Source organism: Phalaenopsis equestris, unplaced genomic scaffold (assembly GCF_001263595.1).
Source record: "Phalaenopsis equestris unplaced genomic scaffold, ASM126359v1 Scaffold000002, whole genome shotgun sequence".
NCBI classification, from domain to species: domain Eukaryota; kingdom Viridiplantae; phylum Streptophyta; class Magnoliopsida; order Asparagales; family Orchidaceae; genus Phalaenopsis; species Phalaenopsis equestris.
In genome coordinates, this window is record NW_018164444.1 from 10,524,235 (window position 1) to 10,534,391 (window position 10,157).

Genomic DNA, 10,157 nt, shown 5'->3' on the forward strand with positions numbered 1-10,157 from the left:
TTTTAAGTTTGGTTGGTTAAAATATCATATTTAAAATTTCAAATGATTAGTACGTAAAAATCACTCGTTTTCTTATAATACACGATCTTTTGAAGTAGTGTGATTGATTGTCGATTTCTATTTACCAAAAATATGACGAAATATTTAGTAGATATATTTTTGTGTGTTAAGAGAGAGAGCGAAGTTTAAATCAAAATAATAATTTGTGTGGACTCGTGATTTTACGTTTTTATTGCATGGAAATGATATATGTTTGAATCTAACACATCACACTTGTGCTCAAACAAGTCGTGCGAACACACTGTTCACAAGCAATTTCTAGCACGAGTCAATTTCATAAAAATTAATTTTTGAATGAGCTGAACATGAGCCCAACCTGAGCATGTTCAAGCCCAACACATTTATGGATGTAATATGTTTTAACTCATTACTTGAGAACTTAGGAACTCTTAATCAACAAATCATAGATTCAATATGTAATTAGGGCTGTTCAAAAAGCTCGTTGTCAGAGAACAGTTCGTGTTCGGCTCGTTCGTTAAGTAAACGAGCTGAACACGAATAAGTTTTTAAAGCTCAAATTATAAATGAGCTGAATACAAACAGTTCTTTATTCGCTTTTATTCGGCTCATTTTAGCTCGAAAATAAAAAAATATATATATAATTATTTATATAATATTATATTACATATATTATTTATATAATAATATATTATATATATTTATATCTAAGTTTCAATCATAAAATTTTGTGTGATAATGTAGTTAGTGTCTTCTTCTGTCAATATTTGGTCTAAATTTGAATCCCACACTTTACATCTATTTTTTTCAATTTAATTTTTTCAAGCCAATTTTGAGCGGAACACGAACACGAATATTTAAATCGAGCCGAACACGAATACACTGTTCACGAGCTAATTTCGAACACGAGCCGATTTTGAACACGAGCCGATTTCGAACACGAGCCATTTCGAATGCGCCGAACACAAGCCAAGCCTTAGCTCGCTCAGGCTCGGTTCGTTTTGCAGCCCTATATGTAATATGCCTATGCTTTCACTCAAATGTGTATTTAAGCTCTAATACTTACATTGCAAATATAGATTTCTTACCTAGAATAGGACAAAACAATATTACCTAGTCTGTGTAACTTTTTTAAAATATGGCATTTACATCCATATAATCCAATTATTATGTATTTACATATTTAAACTCTAAATTTTATTTTTCACATTTATACCACATATTTTTTATATCCCATCAAAACATTTACTATTTTAATTTATAAAAAGTGACATACATTTTTTCATGCATGAATAAGGTTTTGTGAAAATTAAAGTTTATAGGTCAGACATGTAAATATATAAAAGTTCAGGGATATATATGTAAATTTTACTTAAAAAAATAAAATACATAAATCTCTTCAATTGAATCGGTTGGGAGATGAATGGGGCTGCCGGAGGAGCAATAAATACAACTTGTTTCGTCATATCAATTATGGATGTGGAAAGATAATTCTTAAAATAAAAAATATTTGAAATTCTTTTATTATTTTTTAAGCTAATTAATTTATTTTTCTAACTATAAAAATAATTAAAAACATCTATTTTTCTATGCTAATAAATAAAATATAGGAGCATCTACATACATATCACACAATCCTTATGTATTTATATGTCACCCCTAGGCTTTCATAATTTATATGTATACATATGTGTCGCATTTCTGTCCAGTTGGTAGGCAGGGTCACCGCAGGTTCCCTCTGGCAAGGTTTCGATCCCTATTGTGGCGTCGGGGGTCGAATTATTGGCACATAGCGAGCTTTCATCATGAGGCTGGATTGCGCAGGTGAAATCGATATTTGGGCCTCTGCCAAATATATATCCTTTGTATATATATATATATATTAATCGGAAAAGCAGCACAGCTGTAAACCTAATATAGATCTTATAATAATCTTACAAACAAAGCCTAACATTAAAGAGACAAAGAAAGGGACCACTTGGAAAGAAAATCTCTGAATCCCACAATGAAGATTACTTGGCGAGGGATCATGAATGGGAAAGATTTTTAGAAATCTATTAATGATTTTAGAAAACTTTATGGATAAGATGGTGATCCGATGGTTAGACATTTACTCTCGTACCTAAATGTGACTTGCTCAAAACTCATCAACCCAAAACAAAGAAAAATCGTTGGTTGGACATTTACTCCGCTCCCTGTATTTGAATCATGAGAGAGTATTTGGGCATGTGCCCTCATTAATCCCAATTTATGTCTTTGATTTATGCCATTGGGTGTCTCGGTCTTTCTGTCTCAAACACCTTGTATTTAAGATTGGTCGACTTGCAACTAGTTCATTCTGAGCGCACTTATCCGTCACATAATAGTTGAGAGAGTTATTTCTCATCGTGAGGTTATGATTTCGAACCGTGCATGTTATTGTTTGGGCAACCCTTCCATTAAAAAAAAAAAAAAATACATATTTTTTTAATGATATTTTCATTATATGTTAATAAATAAATGCATAAATTTATTCTGAATATTAAATATTATTTTTAAGAAAAGTCACAAAAGCTTTTGAAGATATTTGTGCATATATTTTTTTGGCTTTGGCATAAAGTGCTTTAAAATTAAAGATATTTTTCATTGTAATTTTGAAAATATGTATATAAAGTTTAAGAGAGAATTTAGAAAGTTTTTTTTGTGAAAGTTTATATTTGCACTTGTAGTATAAATAATTGTTGTATATAAATTATTATTTTTCAAAATATAGAAAAAAAAAACACTAATTTTTTAATTAACTAGAAGCACACTAAATGAATATTTAATTCAAATTTATATCATACATATGCTGAAACAAAGCCCTGATAATTTGTTCACTCATTTAAGGGAAGGAAGTGTTGAATTATGACGAAGTGACTCCGACACTGTTGAATCATGAGTTTCGTCAAAGCTATAGTCAGTGCAAAGATAGAATCAGCCGAGGCACTTACACTCCAAAGTAGTTAATCTGAGCAGAAGAAGAATTGGGCAAATAAATATGGTAGTGGCGACACTTCTCAAAAGTAAGGTAAGTTTTGCAGGCAAACTCTTAAGAAAAATTAATTTTTTTTAGAGACTGATTATTGGAAGAAGGATTGTCCAAAATGAAAAAGAAGGTAAAAGAAGTTGCATATGAGGCAAAAGTCAATTTCATTGAGCAAAGATGTGGAGAGGTGGAATCAGATGTATCATTATATATAGTTTCCCACATTTAGTTTATAGATGATTCGTGTTGGATTCTAGATACATGTGCTACCTATCATATTTGTTCACATCGAGGATAGTTCATTACGTACAACGAGTTGGATAACGATGCAATAAATATGGGCAACGATAAAATTTTTTGTATTATTAGTGTATAGAGTAATTTTATCAGAATGTATGATGATACTGTGAAGGAGTTGACTGATGCTAAATATGTTTCAGATATCAGAAAGAATTTGCTGGCAACTGATTCTTTAGAGTCCATGAACTACAATGTAGTTATTAAGGCTGGAGTTTTGAGGATATGTAGTGGAGTAATGGTTTTTATGAAGGGATTTCGTCATCACAATATTTACTATATTCGGGATCGTAATGACTGTTGTTGATAATTCTTTTGATGCCACTATGATGTGACATATGCGGCTAGCTCATGCTGGAGAGGTTTCACTTTAGGCTTTAGTGAAGAAAGAATTGATGAAATGAGCGAGCACCTGCAAGCTAGATTTTTGTGAACATTATACGTTTGGTAAGAAGACACTGATATTTTTTGGTATTGTCATCCATAACACAAAATGTATTTTGGAGTATGTTCACACAAATGTTTGGGGCCCGACGAAGACATCATCATTCAGTGGGAGATACTTTGTCTCTTTTGTTGATGATTTCTCCATGTATGTTGGGTGTACACCATGAAGTGCAAAAGCAAAATACTGTAGATTTTCATAACTTGGAAGAAGACTCAGACTGTTAAAAAGATCTAATGTATTAGATCAAACAATGGGAGCAAACACTCTTCGAATGTGTCTGTGCAAGGGTGTCAGAGAGCTGAGACAGAGCATGAATTCACTGTTTGAGAGACACCACCACAGAACGGGGTGGTAGAGAGGTTGAACTGACTTTTGTGGAGAAAGATCGGTGTATGTTATCCAACGCTAGGTTTGATAAATTCTATTGAGCCGAGACCGTAGAATATGTCTTATCACTTAGTGAATTGTCTGTCTTCTGCAACTATTGGGAAGAAGACCCTAAAGAAGATGTGTTCAGACATCTTGCTAGAGATTATGAGCACATGAAAGTGTTTACCTGTCCAGCTTACTACCACGTGCAGAATGATAAACTAGAATCATGAGTAAAGAAGGCAATCTTCATTGGCTTCAAGCATGGAGTTAAAGGCTTCGAGTAGTATGCTCAGTCAGAATGAAAAGTTGTCATGAGTAGGGATGTTAGTTTTGATGAGGCAAGTTAGTTGAAAAATCAAGACTTAAAATAAGGGGAGAGTTCTATTGAGACCACAAATATGCAATAGAAGTTGGGGTTTGATGAAACTCCTTTCATTCCACAAAGTTCATCCACTCTGACTCAGATTCAATTGCAGCTTAGAAGGTATCTGTCAATAATGCTCGGAAGGTGGTGGAAGAAAATGTTGAGGATGAGATTCCTACTCAAAAATCAATTGTCATAAGCAAACCAAAGACCATAATATCCCAAAACAACTTGGTTGATGAATCACATTGTATTTGCAATTTTAGCCATAGAGGCTTAAATTCCTTGTCAGCTTGGGTGATATGGATAGGCAGAGACGTATGACTGACTATTTATTCACATTGACATGAAGTCCATTCGATTGGAGGTCATTTCATCAGGCTACTATTTCTTGGTCTACTACAGAGGCTGAGTACATGACAATCACGGAGGGGATGAAGAAAACAATATGGATCCAGGGCTTATTGGATGACTTGGGAGTTGATAAGGAGTTTCAGTCAGAGTTTGATATTCTTGGCCACAAATTCAGTTCATCGTGCGCATACGAAACACATTGACGTGCGATACCACTTTGCTCAAGACTTGATTGAAGAAGGGAAGGTTTTGTTGAAGAAGATTAATACGAAGAAGAATCCAGCGGATATGCTCACCAAGACACTACCATTCTAGAAGTTCTCATATTACATGAGTTTGGTGAATATTCGAAATCAGGATTGATTGCTCAGTTGGGCATTTTGAAGAACTACATGATACTTGATCTTTTTGGGAGGGGGAACGTAGGCAACCACATTGGTGCAATTGAATTGAAGTTTGGAGCTCATTTTTTCTTCTCTTATTTATCCAAAAGTAAGAGATGAAGAAATAAGAGATGAGGTGGGGATTATAATATTTATGAATTTTATTATAATTAGGGGTAATTTTATCTTTTTGTTTTATTTACTTGTATGCTCTAGTCCTCCTCTATAAATGAGACTTAGGACTTATGAGAGAATGATAGTGAGAAATGTTGAGTTGTAACCCCAAATTATTTTTCTCTCTCATCCGGTGCTAGTGAAATATTCCTCTCCATAGACATACGCGAATCAACTTAACATCGAACCACATAAATCTTTTGTATTTGATTGTTAGTGTATGAATTTCTACACTTAATGTTCAATATCCTCATTAAAATTTGATTAAATTAGTTCAATTTTTTTTTTAAATTTGCTTTAAAATGACCGCCATAGAGAAATTAATTAAGTTTTCATGTCTCCCACTTCTCAAGCAAATTAAAAAATTTTGAAGGGCAAAATAACAAAAAATTAGCAAAAATTCTTAATTATTCCCTTAATTTAATCAACTAAATAGTAAATACACACATATTTATATAAGTGTCAAACCCTAATCCTTCCCTCCATGCTTCCTCTTCACGCATGCAACCTCCCCATCCCTGTCGTTTTCCACTTCGGGCACCACCTAATTTAAGAGAAATATATGTTAATTACGATATCCTAAAATTATATATATATATAAAGGAAATCAATATTTGGCTGAGACCCAAATATCGATTTCCCCTGCACAATCCAGCCCCATGATGAGAGCCCGCGCCATGTGCCTATAATTTGACCCCCCACACATCACGGTAGAGATCAAACCATTGCCAGAGGGGACTTACGGTGACCCTTCCTACCAACTGGACAAGGAATGCGGCACTATATATATATATAAAAATAAAAGAATAATTTAAAGAAAACAAACCTGGTCCCCAGATACACAAATCTGAGCCAGAGCTCGCTTACGGCTGTTCAGTCCAGTGAAGCCTGAAGCACATAGGGGATCTAACATAAATAAAGAAAATTAAATTAAAAAAAAAGAAAAACATTTATGAAATAAATATTTTTAAAGCACAACTAAGAAATTAATTTTAATTTTATAACATGATGCTGAAATTATTTAAAATTAAATAACTATATTCAACATTAATAATGCTAATACTAATGAAACAATTTGGAATGACAATAAATTTTATTAATAATTGATTTGAAACGAAATATATTTAATATGCTAAAATAAAAAAAAAATTTCATTTTTAAAAATATATAAATTATCTAAAAATTTGTTTGAGTATTTTTAAAAAATAGAAAATAAAAAATATATAAAAAACTCACTGATAAATATATTTTAATAAAATAAAATAAAATATATCAAAAAAAGGCCTAATAATGGTGAAAAATCGAATTTTGTTTTTGCTAAAGCTGTCTGGAACAATCTCCCAATTATTAGTTATAATTTAGCCGCCATATGGAAGGAAGCAAAAAAATATCTCAAGATATTCTCGTAATGAGGTGCAAGGTGATCATCATGACTAAAAACCAGATTTTTATGAGCCGTTTTATTTGAAAGGTAGAATTTAGGTCCGCAAATGAGTCGAGACGAACCCGAACCGCAAATGAGTCGAGACGAACCCGAACCAATTCGAGCTAGAACTCCATTATCAAAATAAGTTCAAATTGACCTCAAATATCTGCAATGTCATCCGAGTTCGATTCATTTAAATTCATTGTGGTTAAGACTTAAACTGAGCTCAATTTAAGTTTCTTTTATTTTCGAACTTTTTTAAATGAGTTAACTCATTTAACATTGTTAAGCCGAGTTGGCTGAGTTCTAAAATTTAATCTTATTGAATGTTTTTAAATTTATAAAGCTTTTTGATGGCTGATCCACGCAAGAGTTGCATAATACTTAGATGGTATGTGAGTCTGGCGGTGTGGCGTGATTCACGCCATCGACCGCACATCTGATTTATCGGATATAATATGTTCTCCTGATCAACAAAGCATGTAGAATATGAATTATATATATAAATCATAGTCAAATAACATATAAATAGTATTAATACTAGATAAAAAATAATAATGTAAATAATATATTGAGTATAAATACTTGAGCTTTCTGCTGAGGAGCTTTATATAGAGCATTTTAATAGGCTTATAACAAATTTGTTCAAGAACTTCACATAATAATAATAATTGTTGCGTTTAGGAAAATTCATGACAATAAAGTATGGGAGAGTTTATTATTGTAGCGTTGAATAAAGAAAAAGAGTGCCACAAAAGTGTGGGATGTTGATGTGACTCTCTAGAAATGGGGTACAACAATAGAAATGTAATAAGTATGGGAGGATAATGATGATGAAAGTTGGATGTTATTATGACGATGATCAATAACACAATGATGACTACGAGATTATATTCACAATGATGACTACGGGATTATATTCGTTGGGAGCGATATTGAACAACCAAAAAAAGATGGTCCAATGATGGCAACGACTCACTGACAGTAGTGGTGAAGGCTGGATGTCAATGGGCTGGCAATGATTACTGATGACAATTGGCTTCAAGCATTTTTCAAGAGCATAAACTTAGTTCTTAGCTTATTACTCCATTTCTCATTGTTTATGTTTAAATAGGGTCCTATTTATAAGGTTTAGGGAGTCCATTTTGATAAATTTTGCTATACTCTCATAACACTTCAATACTCGTGTCTTTTTCTTTGCATCCTACAATCTATGTTGATAGCTTCGATCATACATCAATTTTTTTTAGCTTTATAAGTATCTTAATGACGTGAGAATTGAGTGATATTAAGCTTGATCGACTCATCTCATAGAGAAGAAAATAATACATCCAGACTTCAGATGTAAATTTAAATTCATAGTCCAGTGGGAACTTGCCACGTGGCAAGTGGGCCCCACTATAATAGGAATGTTTTTTTAGAGAGGGTGGGGCCCACTTTCCACGTGACACACTCCTATTGGACTTCAAACGCAAATGATGTAATATTTTTTCCTCATCGAGATACTTGATTTGACCATATGCATGCCAAATTTGAATGCTTCAAATATTCTAATCATACTTAATAGTGTTTGATTTGAGCTCATTTGAGAATAGATTGAATTGCTTTTAGTGGAGTTTGATTGGTTCAATTTGCTTATAAAATGATTGAAATCAAACCCAAAATGATCTTAAACTAAAACTTAAAATTTTTTTTTTATTTAATATGCATCAATATTCATGCTTAATCATGTAAATTTTTTTTGGTGCCATATCAATGATATTCATGATTATAAATAAGCCAAGCAATAACTTATTCAAACACCCTTATTTAATAATAATAATAAAATATTATAAAAATATTCAAATTGTTTAATTAATCATACAAATAATTATAAATGAGCTCAAATTGACCCAAATCATGAATTCTGTTGAAAGCAAGCTTCTTTCACAGTTCTAATTTTTAGATATTGAAGAACAAGCTCTCTATATTATTAATAATAAAAAAATAAAATCAATGCTCTTGTGAAAAGAAGAAAAAAATCATCATTTGAATATTTTATTAAGTTTCAGCACCGTTTGGTCTCAATTTAAATATTTATTAATAATTTTATTATTTATTTAATAATAGCAACAAGCCACTTTGTCAATAGAATAATATGCTATTTATTCTAAATAATCAATGTCGAAAAATATCTAACATTTAAAGCTTGATATTTACATTTAAAACATTTTGATGACATATTATGCAATATAAAAAATTATGTGTATGTATAAGAAATTTGATGGGGTCTAGAAATAAATTAATAATAAAAAACAAAAAATTTCGGGAAAAAAAAGGATTAATAAAATTGATTTATACCTGAATCAACCACGACCTCCCCCTCCGCCTCCACCTCCGCCTCCACCGCCTCCGCCGTCGGCGCCGCCGGCCGTCGACTCGGTGGCGCTATCGGGGATGTAGCGGTCGAGCCTCAGATCGCCGTCCATCGCCGTACACCGAGAAGACACGGCGGCATCGCCGCCGAGCACTCGCCGGACGAAATCGGCCTCCATCTGATTCAGGAAGAGGGAGTGCCGTTTTTCCGTCCACCGCCCATCAGAGCCGTCCATCAACGCTTTGAAATCCATTAGATTCTGGAACGCAAGAGAGAGAGAGAGGAGCGATAGAAGAATGGGGGCGGAGGACAGATTTATGCAGCCAGTAAAGGGGGCCGGGGGTCGGTAGACGAGGATATTTTGGTAATTTAATTAAAAGCGCAGGAAAATATCTGACGGCAATGGCACGTGGCAAAGATATTTGTATTGCATGCGGGACCGGGTAGAGACGACTCAGACGAGCCTTTACGTAAGGAAACTTCCATCATGCTTTCTTACCTAAAAATGTGATTATAAAATGTAAAAGGGTAAAAGAGTATATAAATATCAATCAATGAACTGTAATTAACTAAAATAAATAAATGATTGATTGATAGCTAATATTACTGTAATAAAATTTAATTGATAAATTTTGTATTTAAATTTTTTTCTAACTAAATTTAGAAAGTGAAATGATACTGCCGTGTGCAGAAAAATTTATGGTGATAGAATGATAGTTTAATATCTTAGGGTTGCATGAAGATCCAACGTATACATATATATATATATAAAAGAAAAATAGTAGGAGGAGACATCAAATTTTTACGAGAAAAAAAACTATGAAATAAAAAAAAAACTACGCCAAATCCTGACAAAATAAAAAATTATGTAATTGTAAGTATACATGTCAACTATTCACCAAAATTTAAAAAAAATATAGAATTGCAAAGCTCATAATCAGAGAGAGAGAGAGAGAGA

The 10,157-nt window shown here is 32.7% G+C and overlaps 1 long non-coding RNA gene across 1 annotated transcript; it reads right to left on the reverse strand.

The window, feature by feature from the left end:
- Nucleotides 1-5,763: 5,763 nt before the first annotated feature.
- On the reverse strand, nucleotides 5,764-9,254 carry LOC110017938. The gene is made up of 3 exons (XR_002293309.1): nucleotides 9,184-9,254; nucleotides 6,244-6,323; nucleotides 5,764-5,961 (listed from the first exon to the last, which is right to left on the reverse strand). It is a non-coding gene; the product is annotated as an uncharacterized LOC110017938 (long non-coding RNA).
- Between the last annotated feature and the right edge of the window lie 903 nt (nucleotides 9,255-10,157).